Raw genomic sequence first — 18,139 nt, forward strand, 5'->3', positions numbered from 1 at the left:
TGGAGCTGAGTCTCAAAAAGATCAGCCATGATCTTATTAAATGGCGGGGCAGGCTCGAGGGGCCAGATGGCCTACTCCTGCTCCTAGTTCTTTTGTTCTTGTGTTCTTATGTTTGCTTTCTTTCAGTTGTGCTAATAATAAAAAGGGGGGTGAGTGGGGGAGTGATATTCTCTTCCATGGTTTAAAATACATTAACCAGTTAAGAAGGTAGCTTTTAGTGAATAGTACTTTTAATCATGTGTTACCTTAATTGGCTTAAAATGCAAAAGCTTATGTCATTGTTTTGAGCCATTAACTGGAAATTTATGTGTCGTCTTTTCTCCATGGTGATTATATCAGCATCTTGAAAGTATTCACTGAAGGAGAGTATCATGGTTATGCCAGCCATCATAGCAGATGCTACAACTAACCAATAACTTGCATAATATCTGCATGGATGTCCAAGAGTGGTTTAATGGCTGAAAGAAGTAAATCAACATGGACAGATGCTGTGTACGTAAGGACGTTAAGGGAGATGAGTGAAATCTGTAAAACACTAAGAGTTATCATGAAGGAGTCAATGGATTGGAAACCAGTAAATGTGACTTCAGTTTTCATGAAGGGGATTAAAAATCATGAAAAACTCCACATCCTGCAGTCTAACATGAATACCTGGTAAAATAATAGAATTGATAATTAGAAATGTTGAAGATTACTTATGTGGAAGTAAGAGTCTGTCACTAAACTGAAACCATTTTTTCAGCTACTATCACTGTTTGTACCTTTCTCGTTGTTCACCATGTAAACCTCTCCCTTCCCCTCCACAAAGCTCTTCCCTGTACTGTCCCTAATTCCTTAGTTTCTTTCCTAATTCCAGCTTTTATATCCTCTTCAAGCTGACTTCATCTGTTAGACCCACTTCCTATTTCCCTGACCCTGAAATCTCTTATCCCATACCAAGTTTTGCTCATCCTTCACTCCTGTCCTTGTTGATGTACATTAACTCTTATGATTTCAATACCTTCAGACTGTGGATAATCATCCTTGTCTTTAATCTGATCTTGGCTTTACCAATCCTATTTCTGAAACCCAGTCTTGCCTCGCACTTGCCCCTCCCTTAAATGTTCTTGTGCTTCCTTCTTTAACTGCACTATTGTCAGCCATGATTTCAACTGCTTAAGCTCCATAGTCTGGAATCCTCCCCTGTCCCTCCTCCAGCCCCTCCTGCCCAAAAATAACTCGTATCTCCTTAATTCCACTTTACCTCTGTGACAAAGCTTTTGGTTATCTCTCTGATACCTTCATCTGTCTGGGGGATATATTTTTGTTTGATTATGGTTTTGTGAAGAAACTTGAGGGCATTCCCCTACTTTAAGGATATATGTGTGATGTATATGGCATTGCTTCCAGTGCATAAATACTCCTCCTGTGCCTCAGTTGTTATAGCTGAGATATGGACTGACCAGGGTTCTGCACAGCTTCAGGTGAGTGAGGTACTGGAGAGAAGCTGATGGCAGGGAAGAGAAGGATATTGACCTTCATACAATGTTGGATTTTCCTCCAACACAGGTGTTGACCTCAGATCAGGCTGGCATGGCCTAGTGTCGGGGTCTCCACTGCTGCTCCTGGCAAAGCAGGAAAACCTGTGTTGATGCCACCCCATATAGCAGCACTTCCAAGACCTGCCCAAAAAGAAGGGCACCAGTTTCCCCCATTTGCCATGTCCAGGGCATCACAGGACAGATGGTGCTTGTCCACGTGTATCATGCGATTTTGAAGATGGCACGGCTGCAAGGTATTGGTGAATCCTGAAATATCTGCTGCGTGGTAGGTTGTTCCGGGAATGGTGTGTGGTAAGATGGGATAGAATTCTGATTGAGGGATGCTGTAGGAGTGTGGTAGCTAATTAATGAGGCGAAAGTAGAAGTTGCTGGAAAAGCTCAGCAGGTCTGGTATCCTTCTTAATTTACAGCGTATGCAATTCTTTTGGTTTTTAATTAATGAGGTGAGTTTGGTGAAACAAGCAGAAGGAGATGAATTCTCAAGATTTCATCACGACAAATCCTCCAAAAATTGAGGCAAAACTCTGACTTAGCCGAAAATAGTGTAAAAATCCAATCCTGTGTCTGTAATTCTGCTATTTTTTTGATTGCTGCATTGCAATGACTGGATGTAGTCTGTGTTGAATTTACAGAAGGACCAATTAGCACGTTCCAACAAACCTGTTACACAAAGTCCCTTGGGTGGCTGCAATTGCAACAGTGAATTTGAGCCATTGGCTGTCTCCTTCCCCTATTCTGAGCGTTTTGGCCGCTAATTTAAGCCACTTGATTTCTCGTAAAGAATTACAAATAATGAATTCTACCATTGATTTGCAGTGTCTTTTAAAAGTTCTTTCCCATCGTATCTTTTTTTATAAATGCCATATTGTAGATTACACTATAACCTCAACTTGTGTAACTATCTGTAAGCCCAAGAAGTCAAGCTGTACTTTAGTGAACCAGGGACATGAATGTAACATGTTTCAACCAGAAGAATAATAGAGAACTGTGAAACCTATTTGTTAGTTGTACAGACATAAACGTGGTCATTATTTTGAAGACTGTGGGGTGTGAGGAAAGGGAATCTTGGTATAATTATGATATGGTTAGAAAAAGGTAAACAAATCTGCCACATTAGTCGCTGTGTTATCGTAACATTTTCTGCCGATGGGAAATTAATTCAATTGTAGTTCTTGTTGATTGCTACCTTAACTAGCAGAGGTAATCCACATAACTTGTGCAGATAACATGATCTCCCACTTGTGACCAGATGGTTAAGGTAGATGGCACCAACAGGTGAAATGCAGCAGAAATATAAGTTCTTTCCAAAAAGATTACAAAATGATAACGTGTTATACCTGAGCACAAAGCAAAAGATGTCTGCCTTTGAGAGTTATTAATGTGATTATTCCCGTAAAGGTTAAGTTTCCACAGTAACAACAATGCCAAATGTGCATCAGTGATGGTCTAAAACATGGCTACAAAGAGTAAATCAACACACTGGAGTGCCAGAGGCCGAGTTAAATGTACAAGGAAAACATTGTCACAGTTTGAAGATTGGATCTAATACCTAGTTTGAATCTGGTAAGTACTACATTATTTTAACAAATCCATGTTTTGTTATTTCAGTTACCACATAGTGTCCGGTGTTTCTGTCCAACAAAAAACGCAAATTTTTTCACATATATTAACGTTTTAACTGGTCCAAAATGTGATTTCAACTTTCAGCTTCTCTAAAGTTCCTATAATGGAGGAATAACTATTTCCTTTCACACCTTCCTAGATGATTCTACTAGATCTGTAACGTCGGTGCCACAGTTTGAAGAACCTAGCATGGATGAGGAAGGCCTAGGCACCAAAGAGATGGGGAAAGGATCCTACAGTTACATAACAGAAAGTCTCCCATATGTGGAAATATCCTTTGGGGGAAACTTGTAAAAGGCCACGAATCCCTTAAAATGTGCAGTTCATGCCCTTTTACCCCTTTCATCGCAAGATCAATATGTACACAAGAGAGACTTAAATCTGTATTTCACACCTGATTTTGTATTGCATGATCATTCAGTTGGGGCAATTGAGATTTTTCTGGATGGAAGATTGGCTGATTGGCATTCATCACCTATATTTCTAAATTCTAAACAAAACAAAATATGAATTTACAGGAAAAATCAAATTTTAATGAGAGGATTTATCTTTCTCCAAATTAATATCATACAGTTAAATATATAATTCAACTTTGACTGTTTAACTGATTTATTTTGGTCAAATAATTCTTGTGCTTTTTTGGTTTTCAAGTAATGTTAATTTAACTTCATTCAGTTTGCATTAAATGTAATATTTTTACCATTGTCAAGTTTTCTCTAATATCAACCACTCCTCCTATGTCCCACTTTGATGCTAATCTTCATTCCTTCATATTTTATATTAACTGCAGATACCCCAATGTTACCTAAATGAACTTTTTCCTCAAGTGCATGTTTTATGATTTGTATTGTGTTGCCTCGCCAATTCTTAAAATAAAAGTTTCTTTAACCGTTGAGTCATGTGTCATTCATATTGAAATAATTTTTCTGTTTTTTTTAGCCACCCAATTGTACTGTACGAAATCTTTCTGATTTCCCTAGCAGTTTCTGTGATATAAATGCATGCATGTAATTGTGAAGGATCCATAAATCGAGTATTTCAGTTGAAAAAAAACATGCTTTGTCAAAGCTTTTAGTCTTACAGTCATCAGGACAATTCGCAATAAATACCAAAGCGAGCAGAAGATAATAGTTAAAACTTATGAGAGGCGAGTGTATGGTTGGCAAGTGGACTCTGAGGCATTGCCATGGAACAAGAATATGTATGCATTCTGCACTTATCCAAACTTCACAAAATAGGTGACAGCTGTTCTTTTGTTCACTTTTCAGGGCAGTGCTTTAACCAATCAATAAATCTGCACGGTTTAAAATGTAAACAAAGCTTGGCAGTTAACTGTCAGTCATCATAACTGTTGTATAGTCAATGCTAGCATCTCCATCAGTCAGAGTTCTCTTCCAACCCATCAGCATTCTCCTTATTTAATATTTTCTTCCTCTATTTTGGATTTTTTTTTAATTGACCTGATGAAAGGCTTCAACTAACTGTGTCTCTTTTCAGTAGTACCCAAGTTCTATACTACTAAATGACTGCTTGCATCTATAAGTTTTCAGTAATATCAGGTGTGTAGCAAATCTAGTGTCATTACACCTATATTGGTTAGCCCAGTATAATTTAGAAAAAAAAATTAGTATATGTGAAGGCTTGACATACTGCATACCGTTCATCACTTTCCATATTGTGATTTAAATGTACGATTAAGAACTGGCAGATTCTTAAACTGACTTGCCATGTTAATTTCAGTTGTTAATCAGTGATTAACTCTGTGGGATAGTTTATTGAGAACATTAAAACACATAGTAAGTTATGAAGTAGGCATTGTAACTGATTTCTGTATGCACAGCTTGCAATTACCCATAGCAGACCAATTGGCAGGTGGAATTACAACATTGTGTACACACAGCACAGGAAGCCCCAAAAGATCAACTCTCTGAAAGGCAAGTTACATGTACAACAAAATATATTGCATGCCTTTCAAACCTTCAACATTCATTTAACCTAATTGGTCCTTCTTAAGGAATTTATTTCAACAGCACATGTTCAGTTTCTGTGCTGGCTGAGGTTACAGTGAAGGTTCTGCCTTCTTGCTGAGGTCCCTTGCCTGAGGTGTGGTGATTCTCAGGTTAAACTCCCCACAAGTTGTTTCTTTCTGGTGAGAGAGCAGCCCTATGGTCCTCTGTGACAGTGGCGATCTACTTCAACTGGTAAAGTCCCAGGAATGTGTTAAGGGATGAGGAATGTCCTAAGGACAGAAACCTGCATGAATTCTGAGAATTGAATTTCAGATCTGTTTTAATTCTTGAAGTATTTTAATTAGACCAACATGTCAGTAGTGCAGCCTCATTTTCAGACAAATCACCTGACATAAAATTGGATGGACTGCGGATTAATTTTAACAATCTACATCGGTATCCAACAAAGCTCCAGTTATTTTTTTGAGGCCCTGCAGAGTCATTTTGACTAATGATAACAAACTTAATGCTGTGCTGCACTTAACCCACTCCAAGTCTTTGGATCTGAGCTTTCTTAGATGTAATTTGGGTACACAACCCTCTTTATGATTCGACAGTTTCACAGATTAGGTAGGAAGAGAGATAAGTGTCAACAGTTTGTGGTTTTTTTTCCTCAATTGGTCCTTCATCTGAAAAGACATAAATTTAGAATTTTGCGTTAAGCATTGAGAATATATTCTCAATCAGAGATAGAAGGAACTGCAGATGCTGATATATTTGTGTTGGTTTATTAGTTTTGGTTAAATTTCACAAGGTACCCTTCTTCATATTTTCCGAGCTATTTTTGTGTCAGTGCAGTCACACTACAGTAGTTGTCCTCTGTTGTGCTAGAAATTTTAAAACTTATATTCAGCTGGCTGATAACTATATTTCTGCCCTGTTTGTCTATCCTTGTGTTTGAATTTGACCTGAGACTTATCTGGAACAGCAACATAAATGAGGTGGACATTACAGCAGATGAGAGGCTGGGTATTCTCGGCGAGTAGCTCTCCTGCTTAGAAAAGCCTCTATATCATTTGTAACGCATGATCAGAGAAGAGTATGCTGAAATACTCTTTGCTTGTCTGGATAGAGGCAGCTGCATCAAACTGGAGAATGCAGTCCACTTGAATGTCTCCCTCAATCACCAACTTAAGTATCTATTTCTTCTGCCACAGTGGCTGCAATGTGTAGCACCTACAACGTGCCATGCACAGTCACTGCTCTGATAGCTGAGATCCAAATATGATTAGTGCGTGTAGAAGGCCATAGGAAGGAGTGGCACAGTTACACCTTGCACCTGCAAGTTCCACTCCAAGTGCCCCACCATTCGACTTGGAACTATATCACTTGTTCTTTCATTGTTGTTGGGTCGAAACCTGGAACTACCTCCTCACCAGCTCTGTGTGAGTGCAACCTCAGATTGTAGTGGTTCAAGAAGGTGGCCTGCCACCCCACTCTGAGGAGAAGTTAGGAAGACCATTGGAGAAATTCTAGCATTTCTACAAGAAATGAAATTTTAAGTGAAGATGTTGAATCCCAGTCATTGTAGATCAGGCATGATTTGTAATTTAACAATAGAAACGTTGGAATATGTGTAGTGAGTACTTTGCCCATGTATCATAGATTTGGGCAGCCTGAGCATCAGTACTGAAAGGAGTCACTTTTGGCTGCTTTTTGAAAAAACACAAAAACAATTTAATGTAATAGCTTTGTGAAACTAAAATGAAGCTCTGACCACACCCACCCCCAATACCAACTTGTAGGATATTTAGAAGCAAGTCACACTGGGATAATCACTTGGTGCCTGAAGCTCATTTGTTACAAAAATATAGCTCAGGCCTGAAAATGGCGCTCTCCTTTTCAATCCCAGAACACTAGTGTTTTGGATAGTGTCATTTATGGAATCCAGTCCAACTGAGGTGCCTAGACAGTGATCAGTGTGACCATGTATTTAGAGCTCACTTGAGTTTCATATCTGCTGCTTTGCTGAGATAGAGTAGCTCAGCACAAAACAGGAATCAAACCTAGGACACCACCATACCAATAGTGAAATTTCCGAATCAGCTAGGCAGCGTCTCATCGTGGCTTTAGAATTTTTTTTTGTAATAATCCATGTTTTACCTTTGACATGGTGGTTGTATTTCTGTTTTAACGATGCAAACATAGTTTCATTGCTGACGACAAACTGCAATGGTTTTTGACATTTGGCTAAGTTTAAGACAGCAGTGAATTGTCAGCCTAGTTAGACAGGTACTGCATTCCAACTACTACATTGTGCTCAATGGCCCCCTGACTCATCCACTGTCAGTGCTGCACAAAATGAGGCTTTCGGATTCTATTAGGTTGCTATTTCTTGGAATAAGTCAATTTATTTACCGAATAGAAACTTAATTTAGGCGTTCTATGCAGGTTTAAAAAGAATACGCAGGATTTTCTATCAATTTGGACAAAATTTATTTGTTTTTCAATTAAATCTGCTTGATGTTCTGTATTTGATGTAAATTAACAGACTCATTGAAAGTATTAATCAATAAATCTATGAAGTTTTCAAGAATTGTCATTCTAATAGAATTCCTGAAGTGACTCCAGAATCAAAGCAATTCCTCATGTAGAATAATTCATCAACTGATTAGTTTTTCTTCACAGTAGTCTTTTTCTGTTGAATCTAAAGCAATTGTATCACAAATATGTTTCTCTTAATGTTACCTTTGCTGAGCATATTGATTGTTGCTCGAATTCAATTCTGTCAATGGCAGGTATCCTCCAGACAAATCATACCTTACATAAGTACATCAGGGTAATAGAACAGAATGCAGAATATTATGTTGCAGCTATAGAGATGGTGCAGAGAAAAATCGACCCTAATACAAGAGAGGTCCACTCATAAGTCTGATAACAGTGGGGGGAAAAAGCTGTTCTTGAACCTGTTGATACATGTTTTCAAACTTTTGTATCATCTGCCGATGGAAGAAGGTGGCAGAGATTATAATCCGGGTGGGAGGGATCTTTGATTATGTTAGCTGCTTTCCCGAGGCAGAGGGAAGTATAGATGGAGTCAGTCGGAAGGTTTTTGTGATGGACTGGGCTGTATTCACAACTCCCTGTCATTTCTTGAGGTCTTGGCAGAGCAGTTGCCATGCTATGCTGTGATGCATCTGGATAGGTGCATCGATAAAAATTGCTAAGCGTCATTGTGAACATGCCGAATTTCCTTAGCCTTCTGAGGAGGAACAGGCATTGCTGCACTTTCTTGACTTGAGTGTCAATGTGGAAGGACCAGGATAGATTGCTGGTGATATTTACTCCTGGGAACTTGAAGCTCTCAACCACCTCCACCTCAACACCATTGATACAGACAGGGATGTGTCCTTCACTCTGCTTCCTGAAGTCGATGACCAGCTCCTTTGTTTTACTGACATTGAGAGAGAGATTGTTATCTTTACACCATGCCACCAAGCACTCAATCTCTTTCTTGTACTGTCTCATTGTTGTTTGAGTGCTAACAGAGTTCATTGAGAGACTAGTTAACAACAGAGGCACAAGAGCTGAGAGTAACTGTGCCAACATCTGCCATCTGCAACTACTGGCCATGCATTCGGGCTTGATGGGTAATACACAGGAGCAGGAAGCCATCCCTTGTTTACCTTTAACTTTCCCCAGTGAGGCTAATTGAGCAGCCTGGTATCTTGCTTGTGAAAAGTTTGGGTTTAAAATATTTGCTTAGTTTGGGTGTGGGTGGCAGGTGCTGTGGATAGAACCCAATTTATTTGCTCAGGCCTTTCGTTACTAATATAGGACAGTGACTAGCAATTTGCTTTCTAGCTATTGAGTGTGTGCGAGGTTTTTCTTTACTCTCCCTTGAGTGATAAGTTGCTTTCTGCTAATAAAATCACGGCCTGCAATGCACTGCTAACACAGCATGAGCCAGCTTTCAGAGACAGCTGAGTATGTTTGAATGCCTGGTCAGAACAGCAGCTGGCACTGTGACAGAATTCACAAGTGTTTCTTTTATTTATTCCCTGTGCAATTCTTCCAAACACTTGACAACAGAAGATGTTCTTCTTTGTGAAGTGCTTACTGAAGTGATACCTTGCACAAGATCGAATTAATTTGATGGCTGTTGGACCTCACTAGTGTCCACAGGGCATTAATTCAAATGCACCTCAGCTTTGAATACTAATGTCCTAATGCCGAGTTATGCAGCATGCTTTTTTTAAAGGGTGACTGTTCTACTAATGAAACCTTCTACTCGAGATAATAATTGGAAGTTAATGCCCTCCCCAATACGCCAGTGAATTTGGTGGCAGGAGTATAGCAGGTGAGGACTCTAATGTCTTCCTGCCTCCACCCCAATTACATCCAAAGCTCTTGGACAATGGTCTTACTCAATCGCTAGCTGAGTGGCTCTTAAATGGGCTATTACTGCCGTTCCATGAATGCCATTCATTAGGGCTACCCTGGGCCCTCTGATCCTGGAATCCTTGATCCCAACTGCTGTTTGTTGGTCAAGTGCCTGAGTGGTGTTTCACAAAGGAAGTGCCGAGATGCTCTTGCTGGCTTTCCAGGCAGCAGATGAGACTCCCGTGATTTCCATTAAATACCGTTGTACATTAGACTGTGCCCATGATGTGTCATTGATGTCACAAACAATGAATTCACAACAAGTTACTGCACAGTGAATTCCTAATCTTGTCTTTCTTTTATCATGGGGGTTGCAGAGGTTGGATGCTTATCCTTTAGGAGGGAAAGGTATTTCAGAATCTCTTGCAAAAACTTCCTTGCAGTTACTTTTAAAGGGCACACTCAGTGCCTGGCTATTCTCTTCCCTTTTGGCTAGGGATAGTAACTGAAATAACTTTGAAATGTAAGTTTGGAGCAGAGCGGAAAGGACCAGTTGATCCTTTAGTAACAAATGATGAAGTGTTGTGGAGAGTAAGTGAGCAAAGAAATGTTGTGAATGGCATTAGGACAAGTCAGAGTCCAGGCAGAACATGCTTTAGGAGGTTTGGACTTGTAAGATTAAAATTTTGTTTCAAGGGAGATCTCATGTTAGAAGCAGAAGGAAGAGACTATCAATGCTAGATGGCTTGAAAATTGAAGGAAGTTATTCACCAGTGAAAAGAATGGTACATGATAAGAGACGCTGAAAGACCGCTAAGAGCCAAGGGTTCTGAGGAAGGGTCACTGGACCTGAAACGTTAACTCTGTTTTTTCCTTCACAGATGCTGCCAGACCCGCTGAGCTTTTCCAGCAACTTTGTTTTTGTTCCTGATTTACAGCATCCGCAGTTCTTTTGGTTTTTATAAGAGCCAAAGACCTGCCGTCAGGAATAACACATGATGATGATGAGTAACTGAAATAACAAATGAGTAATTTTATTAATGAAAGTGGAAAGCTGGTTTATATTTGAAAAATAAATGTCATAACACTGGTATGTTTAGCTCTCTTCTTTAAGTCTGGCACTGAATTTAAAGGTCATGGACTTTCAAAACTAAATCTTGTCGAACATAATACTGCTTTGTAATCATTAATTGTGTTTCAGTTTAAATCTGAAAGCTAAATGGTGCCTTTGACCTTTATACTTACTTGGGATTTTTTTAAATAAATGGTAAAGAATGAAGCCATGTACACTATATCACCAATATTTAAATGATTAGGACAGAAAACAGTGCAAGTCACGATGTGGATGATCTCAAGGATGGGTTTTAAAAGTCAGAAGGTTGTAGTAAGAAGGGGAAATTAAGTGAGGCTGGTAGTGCAACAGTTCCAATAATGGAACAGTTTTAAAAGTTGCCCAATGTGATCAATGGTGCAAAAACTGGAAGAACTGTGGATGCTGTAAATCAGAAACATAAACAGGAATTGCTCGGAAAGCTCAATAGGTCTGGCAGCATCTATGGAGAGAATTCAGAGTTAACGTTTCGGGTCGAGTGACCCTTCCTCGGATCTGATCAATGGTGTGTTTGTTTATTCCAACCTTCAGCAACAGATCACACTCATTTTCAACCAGAAATGTTTCTGACCATATTGGTGGCATTTTCCAACAGTTCCTTAAGGATGACTGGTTAGACCTCCCACCACGTTGGTCAGATGGGAAAAGCATGTGGGCTGTACCCACTGTCTGTTTGCACTTGGAAGAAACACAAGATCCAGATTTGCATATGCAGGCAGTGTCCAACCTGCTAGGGGTGGGCCTACTGTGGGCACATTTTATAGCCTTAGGTGAGCTTTGGGTGTTTAAGAGATGGTCACTGATTGCCCTGCCATTTTCATCTGTTCACAGTAAGGATATCAGTTGAAATCACACAGTATGTAATGGGTCCTGATTTCAACATTGTAAAACTTGGGAAGAAGAGGAAAAATACAATGGCTTATTTTCACCTTTGGTGGGACAAGAGAGAAAAACTGAGAGGAGCATTGAAAATAGTAGGACTAACAAAACAAAGGCAAAAGAATGTGTGCATAAATATAATTTGGTGAAACTGGGCCGAATTTCCATAAGTAAAAATTCAGCATGGTCTAAATTTAATTATCTTTTAGAGAATGTAGAAGTGATTGGTGGAGGGATCATTTAATTCAGTTGCCTAGCTGACTAGAGTGTGCTGCGGAATAAAAGAAACCCTCACACTGGCACCAACATGGTAGTTCATGAACACATGCCCCCTCACCGTACCTTATACTTCTGTAATGGTTAACTTCAAACGATCCATTTCAGTAACAAAAAGAGGAAGGCAGGTTATTATCTGAATTAATAGATTGGGTAAGGGGTAAGTGCAACGAAACCTGGGTGTCCTTGTACACCAGTTGCTGAAAGTAAGCATGCAGGTGCAACAGGTGGTGAAGAAGGCAACTGGATGTTGGACTTAACAGTGGGAAGCTTTGAGTACAGGAGCAGTGAGGTCTTGCTGCACTTGTGCAGTGCCTTGGTGAGACCTCACCTGGAGTATTGGTCTTTTCAAACAGGGCCTGGGATTAATGAATACAATCTTGAACACACTCATGGACTGCTACAGAGTGTGAAGGTTCCCATTACCCAGCAATATTGTGGTGCTGATGCATAGAATTGGCAACCTACAGGCAACCATAGAGTGTATGGTTATTTCAGTGGAACTGCTTATTCCCCAATATCTGTCCAGATTGCTCATGTGTAGATTGTCAAGTTCTGGACTAATGAAGACAATCTGACACTGCATTTTTGTTTCTTGTGTGAAAAATGAGGGTTGGAGATACATAATTAATTGTTTGCAATTTTATCAAATGTGATGTGGACATATGCACATAGATACTTCACATTTTACCTTAAGGACTTAATATAAAATGGAAGTACTTTCAAACTTTTCTAATGGATTTGGCAGGCTGGGAAACCAAATAGATGTGGGTCTTCAGCTGGGTTTGCAGATGCGTACCCTGCTGCTACAGGCAGCTTCGAGGTTGGAGGCCCTCTTCCTCCTTGTCTCTTTCACCAATATCATCCTCACTAAATTGATAATGGTCCTAACTGAAGGTGGATGACTGTGTTGTCACTTTTGCAGAGCTGCAATTCTGTTGTTTCTGGATTGCATTGCAAGTACCTAGCAATACCATCCCCAGATTTTGGACCTTTGAGGACTTCAGTGTCTTTTTATTTCCCCTGAGGCCTTTGTTTGATGGTGGATTTGATTATAGTACAACTGCTGAGTTTGCGTTTCTGATAAGAAACATAGACCATGAGTGTAGAGGTTAGCTCTTGTCTGCACTGTTGGTGATTGCACAGGAGTTGCACACTAAGGAATGTAAGCTATCGTTTGCATCTTTCCTATGGATGCATTGTGATGCCTTAAATTTGGGTACTTCAGGAGCTGGCAGAAAACCCAGAGTTATATTCCCTTATGAACATGGGGAAAGAGACAAAAATATTAGTTGCAGGAGTCACCGATTTGATGCAAACATGACCTCCAAACCAGCTGATGTTACAGGCAACCTAAATGGAGCTTTAGGCAAATAAGTTGAGGACAGCAATGACCTTTGATGCAAGAAATAATAATATGACAGTAGCTTGCATTTGATTGTCAATCTGTGATTTCCCCAGAGAAATAAAACCTCTTCATTAATTACAGGTATGTTTTCCTCTGTCTACCTGCTGCTGGAAAGTTAAGAATGCCTGCAAACATTCTCTCTTCTCTTTTACTCTCAACTGAAGCTCGATTCATTCTTCCTTGCTGCTTTGGCTTCTGTTCCTCTTGCCAGATTGGAATCTTCAGATCATCTTCCCGTAAGGGATAACGTTCACTGTCAGAAACCTTTTAAGAATTTAGTACACCCCAGATGAGGCCTGCTCCTCCCCATTAATTTGGCTTCCTAGTTTGCTAAATCCACTCACCCCTCCAAAAAAAAACTTACCTCACTTTTGTACATAGCAACTCAGGACCCCTTCAAATATCTCAGAAAATGGTTCTCTCCCGATTTGTACAAGCCATGGTTTTCAGTCGGGAGCAGGAAATGGCAGGAGCAACATGGGCAGGGAGAAGAATGATGTTGTGATCTTGAACATGGGGAAGGTGACGCAAATATTTGTTGCAGGAGTCACCTATTTAATGCAAACATGACGTCCAGTTTTGGTAGTGTTGATCTTTGATTTTCTTGTTTTTGCTAGTGGCCCAATTCAAGGTCCACCCTAAAACCTGAGAAAGTAAACAGCTAAAGTCAGCTACTGGTTTTCCTTTGCCTGCAGCTCAGAGATATATTTGTGCAATAGAGAAATGAAATTCACCCCTACAAGATTTTCCTTTAAGACTTATTTTAAATTGAAATTCCAGTGATCTTTTATGCTTTTGCAAAGCTGAGATATATGTAAAGGTTTGTATTAGTCAGACATTGTCTGTGTTTAGAAAGCACTACCCCAACTGCTGTAAGCTTTCTATTGATCTGAAGCATCTTTTTTTAGAACTTGCTGTTTAGGCATTAAGCTGTAAATGCTTTCCCTTCTGCAACTGAAATTGTTATTGAATATCATGTTTTCACAAAACAAGCATTTGTTTTCAGAAAAGCTGCATCTCTATTATGTTCAATGCTACAGTTATTGTAACATTATTTTAACTTGATTTATAGTCAAGCATTGTATGTTATCTTAGGATAATCCAAACAATGGTAATCAATCTAAGGTAAATATCTTGACAAAACCTGTTCTCCTTTAATCAACTTTGATTTTGGATGTATTTTATTTTTAAGTAAGATGGTTGGCTCCATATTGACAGCTCTTTGAAACTATCTATAACTTGTCTATGGTTATAGTTTACATATTTCAATGTAGAAGTTTAATATATAATGTGGAAGCACACAGCAATGGTAAAAGATGATTTGTGTCCATCAGTATCTATTAGAATGCTTTTGATAGATTGGAACATTTCATGCAGTCAGTACATTCATGATAAAATGAATGAATTAGTTGTACAAATAGATAGATATAATAATATAGTTGAGATTCTGGAGATATGGCTGCAAGGTGACCAAGGATGAGAACTGAGTAACTAAATATCCCTTGATATTCAAGAACATTCAGTTTTCCGGAAGGACAGAGAAAAAAAGATAAGCAGTTGAGGTTAAAGTGGGAATTATTACAGTAATGAAGAAGAACCTGTATGGATAAAACTTAGAGACATCAAGGGGCAGAAAGCAATATTGGAGGCTGTAGTTCAAGCCCCAAACTGTAGTGGTAGTGTATGGGGAAGGCATTAAAAAGGCAATTAACAATGCATCAACAAAGGTATGGCTGTAATTATGTGTGAATTTAATCTGCATATAGATTGGTCAAGTCAAATCAGTACTGTAGAGGAGGAATTCCTGGAATCTATTTGGGATGACAAGGTGTAGAGCTGGATGAACACAGCAGGCCAAGCAGCATCATAGGAGCAGGAAGGCTGACGTTTCGGGCCTAGACCCTTCATCAGACCCTACTATCTCTGATACATTCAATATGGGATGGTTTGCTGGCTTAACATGTTGAGGAACCATCTAGAGACCAGGCTGTCCTGGACTGGGTATTGTGTAATCAGAAAGGAATAATTGGCAACCTAGCTGTGTGAGGCCCCTTTTGGAAAAGTGACCATAATATGATAGAATTGTTCATTAAGATTAAAAGACATGGTTGATTCTGAGACTAGAGTTCTGAATCTAAACTAAGGAAACAGTGATGGTAGGGGATGTGGGCTGGTTATGATAATTTGGGGAATGTTACTTGAAGGGATGGTAATGGCAAACATTTAAAGAGTGCATGAAGGAACTGCAACAATTGTTTATTCCTTTTTGGCACAAAAGTAAACGGAAAAGGTCCACCTACCGTGACTAACAAAAGAAATGAGGACTTGTATTGAATTCAAGAAAGGGACATACAAATTGGCCAAAAAAAAGCAGTAGACTTGAGGATTGGAGGTAGTTTAGATTTTAGCAAAGGAGGATTGATTGAAAGGGGGAAAAATAGAGGATGAGAGTAAGCTTCTAAACAACATGCAAACTGATTGTAAAAGCTTTTATAGGTATGTGAAGAGGAAAACGTTAGTGAAAACAAATATAGGTACCCCACAATCAGAAACAGGGGAAATTATAATGGGAACAAATTTGGCAGACCAATTAAATACATATTTTGGTTCTATTATCACAAAGAAGGGCACAAATAACATCCTCAAAATGTTAGGGAACACAGGGTCTTGTGAGATTTGAATTGAGGGAAATCAGTATTAGTAGGGAAATGGTGTTGGGAAATTGACAGGCTTAAAGGTTGATAAATCCCCAGGGCCTGATAATCTACATCCCAGGCTACTTAAGGAAGTGGCTGTAGAAATAGTGGATGTATTGGTGGTCATCTTTCAGGATTTGATAGATTCTATAATAGTTCCTAGGGATTGGAGGCTAGCTAATGTAACCTGCCTATTTAAAAAGGAGGTATAGAGAAAGCAGGGAATTATAGGATTGGCTAGCCTAACATTAGTAGTGGGGAATATGCTCAGGTCCATTATAAAAGATACAATAGCAGAGCAGTTGGAAAACACTAATAGGATTGGAGAGAGTCAGCATGCCTCCACGAAAGGGAAGTCGTGCTTGACAAATCTGTTGGAATTTGATAAGGGGAAACCAGTTGGTGTGGTTTACCTTCATTTTCAGAAAGCTTTTGATAAAGGGCCACGTAAGAGATCAGCATATAAAATTAAAGCACATGGGATTGAGGTAATATACTGGCATGGATAACAAACTGGTTGGTAGATGGGAAACAAAGAGTAAGAATAAACAGGTCTTTTTCCAAGTGACAGCCAGTGACTCGCAAGGTACCACAAAGATCAGTGCTTGGACTCCAGCTATTCATAGCATATATCAATGATTTAGATGAGGGAAACAAATGTAATATCTCCAAGTTTGCAGACGACACAAAGCTGGCTGGGAGGGTGAACTGTGAGGAGGTTGCAGAGGTGCTTCAGTGTGCTTTGGACAAGTTGAGTGAATGGGTAGATGCATGGAAGCTGAAGTATAATGTAGATTCATTTTGGTAGCAAAAACAGGAAGACAGATTATTATCTGAATAGTGATTGATTGGGAAGGGGGAAGTGCAACAAGACATGGATATCCTTATACATCAATTGCTGCAAGTAGAAATTCAGGTGCAGCAGGTGGTGAAGAAGGCACATGGTATGTTGGCCTTCATAGTGAGAGGATTCGAACACAGGAGCAGGGATGTCTTACTGCAATTGAACAGGGCCTTGGTGAGACCACACCTGGATTACTGTGTGCAATTCTGGCCTCCTTATCTAAGGAAGGATGTTCTGGCTATGGAGAGAGTGCAACAGAGGCTGACCAGACTGACTCCTGCGATGGCTAGATCAGTTAGGACTGTATTCACTGGGGTTTAGAAGAATGGGGTGGGGCTGATATCTCATAGTAACCTGTAAAATACTGACAGGATTAGACAGGTTAAATATAGGAATGGTGTTCCCGATGACTGGGAAGTTCAGTATCAGGTGTTACAATTTAAGGATATGGGGGAGACCATTTAGGACTGAGTTCAAGAGAAATGTTTTCACCCAGAGAATTCTCTGCAACAGAAAATGGTTGAGGCCACAAGATTGAACATTTTCAAGAAGGAGTTAGGTATAGTCCTTAGGGCTAAAGAGATCAAAGGATATGGAGAGAAAGCAGTTCCAAGATACTGGAAGATCAGCCGTGATCATATTGAATGGCAGAGCAGGCTCAAGTGGCCAAATGGCTTATTCCTGCTCCTATTTTCTGTATTTCTATGAAAATTACACTTTTTTCAAAGAATTCTTTGTTGAATTTCCATGGAATTATGCTATAATTTTGATATTTATTTACAGATAGTCTGCAATCTATAAGAACTAACTGTAGGTTACCCTGAAATCTTTTTGAAATATTGTCTGCAGAAAGTAGTCAGATGGGATTCATAGAATCCCTACAGTGTGGAAACAGGCCCTTCAGCCCAACAAGTCCACACCAACCCTCAGACCATCCCACCCAGATCCATCCCCCTGTACCCAACCTAATCTACACATCCCTGAACACTATGGGAAATTAAGCATGGACAATTTACCTAACCTGCACATCTTTGGACTGTGGGAGAAAACTGGAGCACCCAGAGGAAACCCAAGCAGACAGAGGGAGAATGTGCAAACTCCACACAGACAGTCACCCGAGGGTGGAATCAAACCCGGGTTGCTGGCGCTATGAGGCAACAGTGCTAACCACTGAGCCACCGTGCTGCCCCTAGTTTAGGAGTAACATAGAATAATTTTGTTTTCCAATGTTTTAGAATATGTCAAGACATGAGCTTGTCAGGTCAAGAGATATGAAACATCCCAATATAATAAATGAGTGAAGACTTGAAGAAGGAAACACTGGCCTAAACCATTTAATAGGATTATAGATATATCAACGGTTCTAATAATTTTGCCCATATTTGCGATTTTATTGTTTAAGTGCATTTTACAGATTTTGCCATAATTT

At 39.6% G+C, this 18,139-nt stretch overlaps 1 protein-coding gene and 1 long non-coding RNA gene across 2 annotated transcripts in view; both read left to right on the top strand.

Annotated features, from left to right (window-relative positions):
- The window catches only part of sacs (sacsin molecular chaperone), a 96,118-nt gene that overhangs the window by 64,267 nt on the left and 13,712 nt on the right, over positions 1-18,139 (top strand). The window lies entirely within an intron of this gene.
- Positions 618-3,791, top strand: LOC125483365. Its single transcript, XR_007262325.1, has 3 exons — positions 618-654; positions 2,940-3,104; positions 3,304-3,791. It is a non-coding gene; the product is annotated as an uncharacterized LOC125483365 (long non-coding RNA).

This window comes from Rhincodon typus, chromosome 6, assembly GCF_021869965.1.
Source record: "Rhincodon typus isolate 14 chromosome 6, sRhiTyp1.1, whole genome shotgun sequence".
Taxonomy (NCBI): Eukaryota; Metazoa; Chordata; class Chondrichthyes; order Orectolobiformes; family Rhincodontidae; genus Rhincodon; species Rhincodon typus.